Source organism: Triticum dicoccoides, chromosome 7B (genome assembly GCF_002162155.2).
Source record: "Triticum dicoccoides isolate Atlit2015 ecotype Zavitan chromosome 7B, WEW_v2.0, whole genome shotgun sequence".
NCBI classification, from domain to species: Eukaryota; Viridiplantae; Streptophyta; class Magnoliopsida; order Poales; family Poaceae; genus Triticum; species Triticum dicoccoides.
In genome coordinates, this window is record NC_041393.1 from 699,640,740 (window position 1) to 699,650,667 (window position 9,928).

The window sequence follows — 9,928 nt, forward strand, 5'->3', positions numbered from 1 at the left end:
CGTGTCGATCTGGATCGGAGGAGGCGCCGGCGCATTGGATCCGCAAGGGTGGGGGTCTCTGAGCGGTGAGAGTGTGTGGGGAACGCCGGAGGAGTGGGGTGGGGGCGGCGGCGCGTCAAGATCCAGAGGGAGGGAGTGGGGTTGGGGCGGCGACGGTGGATCCAGAAGGAGGAGTTGTGTGCGGCGGCGGTGGATCCAGAGGGAGGGAGAGGGTGAGAGCGCTAGGGTTTGCTGCGCGGGGAGAGAGGAGTGGTGTGCGATGGTTTTCTTGAGGGGTAGCTCGCGGTGGGTGGGTGAGACCGTGAGAGGGTGAGGTGAGGGCCGTTGGATCCAGGAGGATCTGACGGTGATTTATCCATGATCCGCGTGAGAGGCCCCTGGACCAATCAAAACGCAGTATACCGGTATGATATTTTGACCATTTAAATTGGTCGTAATTGACTAAAAGTAAGGTGCTAAATCATGTTAGCTATTTTATTATGACCTGAAAATTAAAAAAAAAACTTCTCATTGTGTGAGCAAATTTGACTATAGTTTTCAGGAATAATCACAAATTGAAATAAGACAAATATTTTTTTTAAAGAGTTATGAGAAATGAGTTCTTTTAAATTCATTTTCCATTTTTCGAGTGCCCAAAATGAGTTTTTTTGTGAAGGACCTATAATATATTTGTTGCAAAATTTTACCAAATCAATTTTCTAAAATACTAGGACATATTTAATGCACAATTGACCAAATGGTTTGGTGTAAAAAGTTTTTGATCCACCTTTGGTGAAAAAGACAAATTTCCGCCGATTCAGCTGGAAACGGGTCAAATTTGAACTACAGCTACCTTATAGTTTGCTCTTTATTTTTTTCCAAAAATCATTTCTAGGTACATAAGTGTCTATTTAATCATAGAAACACCAAAAATTTTCAAGATTCAACCACTAGCTAGGAACGGTCAAGCCCGCCGTTTTGACCGCATTTTGAAACGGGCGTAAAAAATTAAAAAAAATCAAAAAATTGCAAAACCTTCGCATTGTGTCATTATATGTGACCAAGTTTCCAGGAAAAATAATAAACTTGTAATACGGCAATTATTTTAAAAAAGTGTTCTCGAAGATGAGCTATCATGCATGAAGATTCATGGTTTTCAAGCCAAATGATCAATCTTATGGCCACATCCATGGCATAGTTTCTTCAAATGATCTCATATTGTGCACAAGGGTGCATCTTTGAATTCCAAATAATGTTTCCTAAGGGAGTTTTCATTTTCTTTGCACGAAAAATTCATTTTCCATTTTTCGAGTGCCTGAAATGAGTTTTTTTGGTGAAGGACCTACCATATATTTGTTGTAAAATTGGACCATATCAATTTTCTAAAATACTAGACCATATTTAATGCACAATTGACAAAATGGTTGGGTGTCAAAAGTTTTGATCCACCTCTGGTGAAAAGGACAAATTCCCGCCGATTCAGTTGGAAGCGGGTCAAATTTGAACTGCAGCTGCCTCATAGTTTGCTATTTATTTTTTCCAAAAATCATTTCTAGGTACATAAGTATCTATTTAATCAGACAAACACCAAAAAAATTCCAAGATTCAACCACTAGCTAGGAACGGTCAAGCCCGCTGTTTTGACCGCATTTTGAAACAGGCATAAAAAATCAAAAAATTGCAAAACCTTCGCATTGTGTCATTATATGTGACCAAGTTTCCAGGAAAAATAATAAACTTGTAATACGGAAATTATTTTAAAAAAGTGTTCTCGGAAATGAGCTATCATGCATGAAGATTCATGGCTTTCAAGCCAAATGATCAATCTTATGGCCACATCCATGGCATAGTTTCTTCAAATGATCTCATATTGTGCACAAGGGTGCATCTTCGAATTGCAAACAATGTTGCCTAAGGGAGTTTTTAGTTTCTTTGCATGGAAAATTCATTTTCCATTTTTCGAGTGCTTGAAATGAGTTTTTTTGTGAAGGACCTACCATATATTTGTTGTTAAATTGGACCAGATCAATTTTCTAAAATACTAGGCCATATTTAATGCACAATTGACAAAATGGTTGGGTGTCAAAAGTTTTGATCCATCTCTGGTGAAAAAGACAAATTCCCGCCGATTCAGTTGGAAGCGGGTCAAATTTGAACTGGAGCTGCCTCATAGTTTGCTATTTATTTTTTCCAAAAATCATTTCTAGGTACATAAGTATCTATTTAATAAGAGAAACACCAAAAAAAATTCCAAGATTCAACCACTAGCTAGGAATGGTCAAGCCCGCCGTTTTGACCGCATTTTGAAACGGGCATAAAAATTTCAAAAAAAATCAAAAAATTGCAAAACCTTCCCATTGTGTCATTATATGTGACCAAGTTTCCAGGAAAAATAATAAACTTGTAATACGACAATTATTTTAAAAAAGTGTTCTCGGAAATGAGCTATCATGCATGAAGATTCATGGCTTTCAAGCCCAAATGATCAATCTTATGGCCACATTCATGGCATAGTTTCTTCAAATGATCTCGTATTGTGCACAAGGGTGCATCTTCGAATTCCAAACAATGTTGCCTAAGGGAGTTTTTAGTTTCTTTGCACGGAAAATTCATTTTCCATTTTTTGAGTGCGTGAAATGAGATTTTTTTGTGAAGGACCTACCATATATTTGTTCTAAAATTGGACCAGATCAATTTTCTAAAACACTAGGCCATATTTAATGCACAATTGACAAAATGGTTGGGTGTCAAAAGTTTTGATCCACCTATGATGAAAAAGACAAATTCCGGCCAATTCAGCTGGAAGCGGGTCAAATTTGAACTGCAGCTGCCTCATAGCTTGCTCTTTATTTTTTCCAAAAATCATTTCAAGGTACATAAGTAACTATTTAATCATAAATACATGGTTTGGTGGTGATACGTCGAGGTTTGGACGGTGGCCGAGGGCCCCAACTCTAGAGCGCGTAAACTCACAGCCCGCCGCGTGGTCACCGCGTGACCGTGGCGTTGCCATTTGTTCTGGGTGGCCTAGGCATGTCTAGTGGGTTGGGCACTCCCCAGGTAGGTGCTAGGAAGAAAATCACAACATAAGATTCTCACGAGGAGATCGATCGATGCTCAAACATGAATAAGCAGCCAAGTGTTTGATTTGCGGCACGGGAAATCCACATGGCTAATGGGCGTGAGTTTTGGCTGAGGATGATCAGTTACTAAGAAGACTATCTTCACACATTTTCAGCTCAAAAGGAGGAGCCTAGGTGGTACTTGCTTTGCAAAGTACCACACTGGACATAAATACGAATGTTGAAGCTGGGCTCAAAATAATGAATGGATTGAGCTGGCATTTGGTGGAGGATGGTTATTTGGGCATAGGAAAGCACTGTAGAAAATGGATACCATTTGAACATGCCAAAGTGGTACTTCCTTCACAAAGTGCTACTTTGAACAGAATAGGAAAATGAATATTTTCGAATTATCTTTGAACTAGGAAAGGAATGTTTTTGACATATTTGATGAAGATATGATCAGAATAGTTTACGAGAATTTTTTGGGAATTTTTGGAATAACAAAAATATAGGTTGCTTCACAACCTAGGGCAAAAACTGCCACATGGACATGACACATAGGCAAAATTGATGAGATGGCACCTAGTCATCACAACCTACCACAATCTACAAGGCTATGACCATCTATATTGGTCGTTAACAACTAGAAATAAGGCAGCGGACCAGCACTGTTTGCTTTATGACCATTTCATGTAAGGAAATTACGATCTTTCTGACCAAAATGGTCGCAATGATTTAGGGTTTGGAGCCCCCCGAATAGCTTTTGACCAATTGGTCTGAAATGGTCATAGATCTATGACCAATTCTTCTAGGGTCACTGACAGAAGGTCACTAGTTGACATATTTCTTGTAGTGCCACTAACGAGGTTCTTCTTGATGGCGGGGACATGCTGCACGTTCTTCAGCTGCACGATCCTTCCCGAAGTAAACTTCAGATCGACCGTGCCAACACCATGAACAGAAGCACTCGCGCCATTCCCCATCAATACGGACCTGTGGCCTATGACCTGATAAGAAGAGAATAATGAAATCAGCACACACGTGAACACCTGCACCTGTATCCACCCACCAATCGGTAGGCTGAAACACTGGAAAAACAGTAAATAAATTACCGTACACAGATGCACCATTCTCATTGTTGTCCACAGTCATGTTGACGGACTTGGACTCCTGTCCTGACTTCTTAAACTTGTTTGGGCACTTGTTGGCCCAATGTTCAGTCGAACCACAAGTAAAGCAGCCCTCATCCTTCTTGTTCTTCTTGAAGGTCTTCTTACCCTTCTTCTTGAAGTCGGTATTCTGTTGGACACCGTTCTTTCCCTTGAGCTTGTGGGAATTGGAGTTCTTCTGATGTACCATATTGGCCACAGAAGTTCCTTCGATCCCTTTTCCGTGCGAGTCCTTTGCCCTTGAATTCTGCTCAACACTCAGATGGCCAATGACATCCTCCACAGAGAATTCACGCCTCTGATGTTTCAGAGTGGTGGCAAAGTTCCTCCAGGAATTGGGGAGCTTAGCGATTATGCAGCCCACGACAAACTTGCCCGGTAACTCGCACTTAAGAAGCTCAAGCTCCTTAACAATGCATATTATCTCATGAGCCTGCTCCAATACAGGACGGTTTTCAACCATCTTGTAATCGTGGAACTGCTCTATAATATACATCTCGCTCCGTGCATCTGCAGCCCTGAACTTAGATTCGAGCGCCTCCCACAAGTCCTTGGCAGACTGCATATGCAAATATGCGTCAACCAGCTTATCTCCAATCATGCTCAGAACCGCCCCGAGGAACACGACAGTGGCCTCCTTGAACACCTTCTCCTGTTCAGGAGCGATCGTTCCTGTGGGAGTCACACCAGCGACCGAGAACACCTTCATGGCCGTGAGTGTCGTGGTTCTAAGTCTGACAGTAGAATAGGGGGGGGGTAGGAATGGAGAGGCAAGATCCTAGCTATGGAGTAGTTGTGATCACCAGGTGTTTACGAGTTCAGGCCCTTCTCGAAGGAAGTAACAGCCCTACGTTTTGGAGCCCGGAGGCCGTCGACTGGATTATGTGCGTATAAGTTACAGGGGTGCAAACCCTTTACACTGAGGAGGGGGGTGGCTTATATAGGGTCCGCCAGACCCCTCCGGCCCTCAGTTATGCAGGGTTTAAGGTACATTAAGGTCCGGCATTACTGGTAACGCCATACATAAAGTGCTATCATGACCATAAAGACTACTTAATGACAGACCGTTTGTGTGCAGAGTGACTCTAGATCTCCTGGTGGTCGAGTGTGTGGCTTCATGGTCGAGTGTCTTCGAGTCTCTTGAGTGAAATCCTTCCAGGTCGACTGAAAGGTAGTTTCTTCTAGAGATGTCCTTGGGGAGGGTATCTTGGACAGGTCCATGACCCTACCCTAGGTACATGGATTCATCATTAGCCCCCGAATGGATCGAGGTTTGGGTGAGGAAGGAGTTGAGAATTCTTCCGACCCATTTTTCGTGCTATGAGTGTGCCTTGTTCTGGATCAATGACCTTAGGTGACGGCACCAACTTCTTTTTCAGTCGCCTTGATCCATTCTTTGTATCTGTCGAGTGACTTTTCTGTACTTGGAGATCTCCGAGCGACGGATCAGAGGAAATCTCCAGTCTGACAAGTTGCTCTGCTGTTCGCGAATTTAGCGGGATCTGAATTTCGGGAAGCGCGCGAGGCGGAGGAGGCCACGGTACTCGGATGGGATAAGGCAGGAACGCCTTGATCTTCGCGCCACCTTTTTCACCACGTATTGCGCGCGCGACTGTTGCGGGATTTGACAGGATTGCCTGGGCCTACCAGTCGGTCACTCTGAAGCAACCCCATATAAGGCGTCGAACGGGGGTTTTTGAACAGTGTGCCATCATTTTTATCTCCCTCTTCCTCAGATTCATCTGCTGCGTTCGCCACCATCCCAGCGTTGCTGCTCCGTGCGTGCTTCGCCGACGATGATGGTGAAGGAGAAGACGGCAGCTTTGGAGCGGGCGAAGAAGGCGACAGCGAAGGCGATGGGAAGGGCGACTAGTCGGGGCGGATCCTCGTCGCGGGCCGGTCTGCCACAGGCCTGGATCCAGGGCGACTGGATCCGCTCGACCATCCGCCAGAAAGATCTTGACGACCTGGCCAATGAAGGACTGATCCCCCATGGATCAGCGAGGCTCCTGGGGAAGGAGTGGCAGTCGCAGCCTCAGGAGGGTGAGTGTGTCCTCTTAGCCATTCACGTTGACCACGAGTTTTCTTTGCCACCCCACCCTTTCTTTCGGGGATTTCTGAACTTCTTTCGGGCAGAACTTCACCACTTCACACCCAACTCCATCGTGTATCTCATTGCTTTCGTGTCCTTGTGTGAGAATTTCTTGGGTTGCCGGCCGCATTGGGGCCTTTTCAAACACATTTTCACCTGTCGCTCCCAGACGGTGAAAAAGGCCAATCCGAGTGACGAGAAAACCCAAGTGATTCAGATGTGTGGGGGTCTTGGGGTTCAAATGAGGGGTAAAAGTGCCTTTCCAGCCATGGTCCTTCCTGAGTCGGTCCGAGGGTGGCAGTCGACCTGTTTCTACTACCAAGACCAGCCGATGCCAGGGCAGTCGACTGGACTCCCTCCTTTCTCCATGGATCGAGTGAGCAAGCCGTCCTCTCTGAAGGTTGTCCCGGAGGAGAAGGCTCAGGTTAAGGTGCTGGTCGAGCGTGTAGTCCAGCTTATCCGTGACGGGGTGACTGGCATGGATCTTCTGGAGGTTTTCCTTCGATAATGCATCCAGCCGCTTCAATATCGAGACCATCCGATGTGGATGTATTCTGGCACTGAAGACACCACTCGGGTCCACCCAGAGGAGGTCGAGGATGCCACGCTGGAGAGGTAGATGACTGCCATCACAGGGAACAAGGACAACCCCCAAGGAGCCAGGAGGATCCCTCCACTCGACCAATCATACGAGCCAGACAAGGTCCAATTCTGTATCTCCGACTGTGATCTTACTTCCTTCATTCCGTTTTGCTAGAATTCAGTCGACTGACTTTTGTCTTGTTTGTTGTCTTCCAGGTCACTACCGAGATGTACTCGATGCCCAACGGGGCGCAAGAACAGATCGAGGAGGAGGAGGGGAGCGGAGGTGAAAGTCAGGAGGAGTGGCAATCTGATGGTGAGGAGGATGAAGAAGACGACGGCTCTGGTGAAGAGGAGGAGGAGGAAGAGGAGGAGGAAGTCGACCTTCCCCGCACTAAAAGGCGATCCAAGCTCGCCCATGACCCCGCAGTCGAGCGTGGAAAAGCGACTGTGCCCGTTGGGCAGTCGACGAAACGCCCTCGGACGTCCTCTCCGGCGTCGACTGAGAAAGCATCGAAGCAACCCCGAGCGACATCATCAAAACCGGCGAAGGCCCTGCCGAAGATGAGGATGGTGATTCCCACTATTTCCAGGTAATAGCAGAACTTGTGTTTTCTTGTTTGGCATGAATAAACTCTCGGTCGACTCGTTGGCTAACCGACTGATTTCTGGAATCTGCAGTGCTGCTACCTTCGAGACCTCAGTCAGGAACGAGGACCAAGAAATGGAAGATGCTGCCACCTCCAACCTTGGTATGATCTCCGTAGTTTTGCTTTTGGTTGATTAGATCTTCATCTTTAACTTTGAATCTTTCTTGTAGCCCCACCTCATGTCATTGATCTCCCTGATGATGACGATGAGGAGCCACTGAGGCAGAGGAGGAACAAGAAGGCGCCTGCTGGCAAGACTGCTCAGGTTGTATCAGCACCTGAGACGCTGGTTCTGGAGGGAGGCAACGTCACTCGGACTACCGTGTCCTTTGTTGTGCCGCTGACGAGTGCTCGTCCTTCGTCGTCGAGTGCTGACCCGCCTTCCCTTTTCGCCACGCACCACGTCCCAAAGGACCAAGCAGGTGCTGCTAAGGAAGCTATACGCCAGGCGGGGGTTATGATGGAGCAGGTGAAGGCGATCCGGGATGCCAGCCAGGCAGCTTATGATGCAAGCTCAGCTCTTCAGAGCAACGTCCAGGTAAGTTGGTCACCGCTTGTTCTGTTAGGATATGGTACCTGAAAACTCTTCTTTCTGAAGACCTTAGTATCTATACACCCACTAGGTGTGTCGATTGTATTTTTGGATTGGTGGGGGCACGCTGAGTGCACCCACTGGGTGTAGTCCCCGAGACTATGGTGGACTGCTGGCAGTCGACTGCAGTCTTTATACTTTGAACTTCTTCACTCTAACTTCTCCACTCGGTCTGGTCGAATGGAAACGGTAGGACTAGTGGGGGCACACTGAGTGCACCCACTGGGTGTAGTCCCCGAGACCATGGTCGACTGCTGGCAGTCGACTATGGTCTGAAGAACATCTCCCCCCTTTTTTTTAGATCATGACTTTCTGTCTCTTTCGGTCGACTGATCGAACCGAGCCGATAGAACTAGTGGGGGCACGCTGAGTGCACCCACTGGGTGTAGTCCCCGAGACTACTGTTGAATATTTTGATTCGCCTGTAGTCTTAGAAATGGTATGATTTTTTTTCTCTTAGTCACTCGGAAGTGACCTATTTTTGATGTCTGTCGATTGACCTTTTGCAGAAATCTTGCGAGCTTGTGGCTCGTTATACTGAGTTGGAGAACAAACATATCCAGCTCGAACTTGACTTGAAGCTTGTCCAGGAGAACTTCACGAAGGCGAAGGATGAAGCAAAAGGTATGTTTGGTGAGAATCTTGACAATTGTCTTTATCTTTTTGTCCATTCTTGATTCTGATCTCATTGTCACTTTGCAGATAAACTGAAGGAGGCTCTGAAGAAGAAGGACCTTGACCTCGCCGAGGCGCAGAAAGCGGTTTCAGACAAGACGAAGCTCGCGGAAGAAAAGTTGACTTCAGTTGGTAAACTTGAAGAGGAGAATGCCAATCTGAAAGCTGCTCTCGACGCGGCCAACAAGGAGGTCAGCTGACTGAAGAATGACAAGATAGATCTGAGTGACAAAGCTAGCGAACTGGCGGGGAAGAAGAACGAGCTGGAGGTTTATCTGGGAGGGCTCGCCAAGAAGTTATTCCTCATGCTTGAAGGTAATCCCTTTTATCCGACTGACTTGTTATTGTCGACTCGTCATCAAACTATTGGCTTAACTCTGAATTGTGTTCATAGAATTCTGCCAGAACTTTGAGGAGGAAACCAATCGAGTGGAGACAAGCCTGGACCCCATTAACTCTCCTGTGAAGGATGGAGCCGCTATGAACGTGCTCCGACTGGAGTCTCGCATTGCTAGTGTTGTCGACTACCTCGCTTGATCAAAGGTTGCTGTGTCACGGATCGACAGGACACTCTGGCCAAGAGAGACGCTTCAAAATGACCTCGAGTCTTTAATGACTCGACTGAATGACGTTCCAGGTCAAGTGCAGGAATGGAGGAAGTCTTCTGCCAAGTGTGGTGCTGATGTTGCTCTGTCCCTGGTGCATGTTCACTGTAAGAATGCGCGAGAGGACAAGCTGGCGTCCATCAAGGTGGCCAATACCAAGAAGCATGACTTCCAATCTTTCATGAAGACCTTCATTGCTGCTGCCACTCGGATTGCTGATGGAATCGACCTGGACCAGTTTGTCGCACCCTCCAGTCCTCCACCTGAGGAGTAAAAAACTTCTATGCTTCACCTTAAATTTGCCTCGGAATGCCGAGTGGTTTTGTAACCGATAAACTTTTACAGGCTTGACGCCTGTGCAATTCTGAGTCCGTTATCTGAACTTTACTTATCATTGAATATGCTTGCATTTGCCTTCGAGCGAATTTTATTCTTCACTCGGAACATATTTTGATGCTTGAGAAGCAGCTCTGAGGTGGAAAGCCATTATATTTGTGGCGTAGCTCAGAGGTAGAAGGT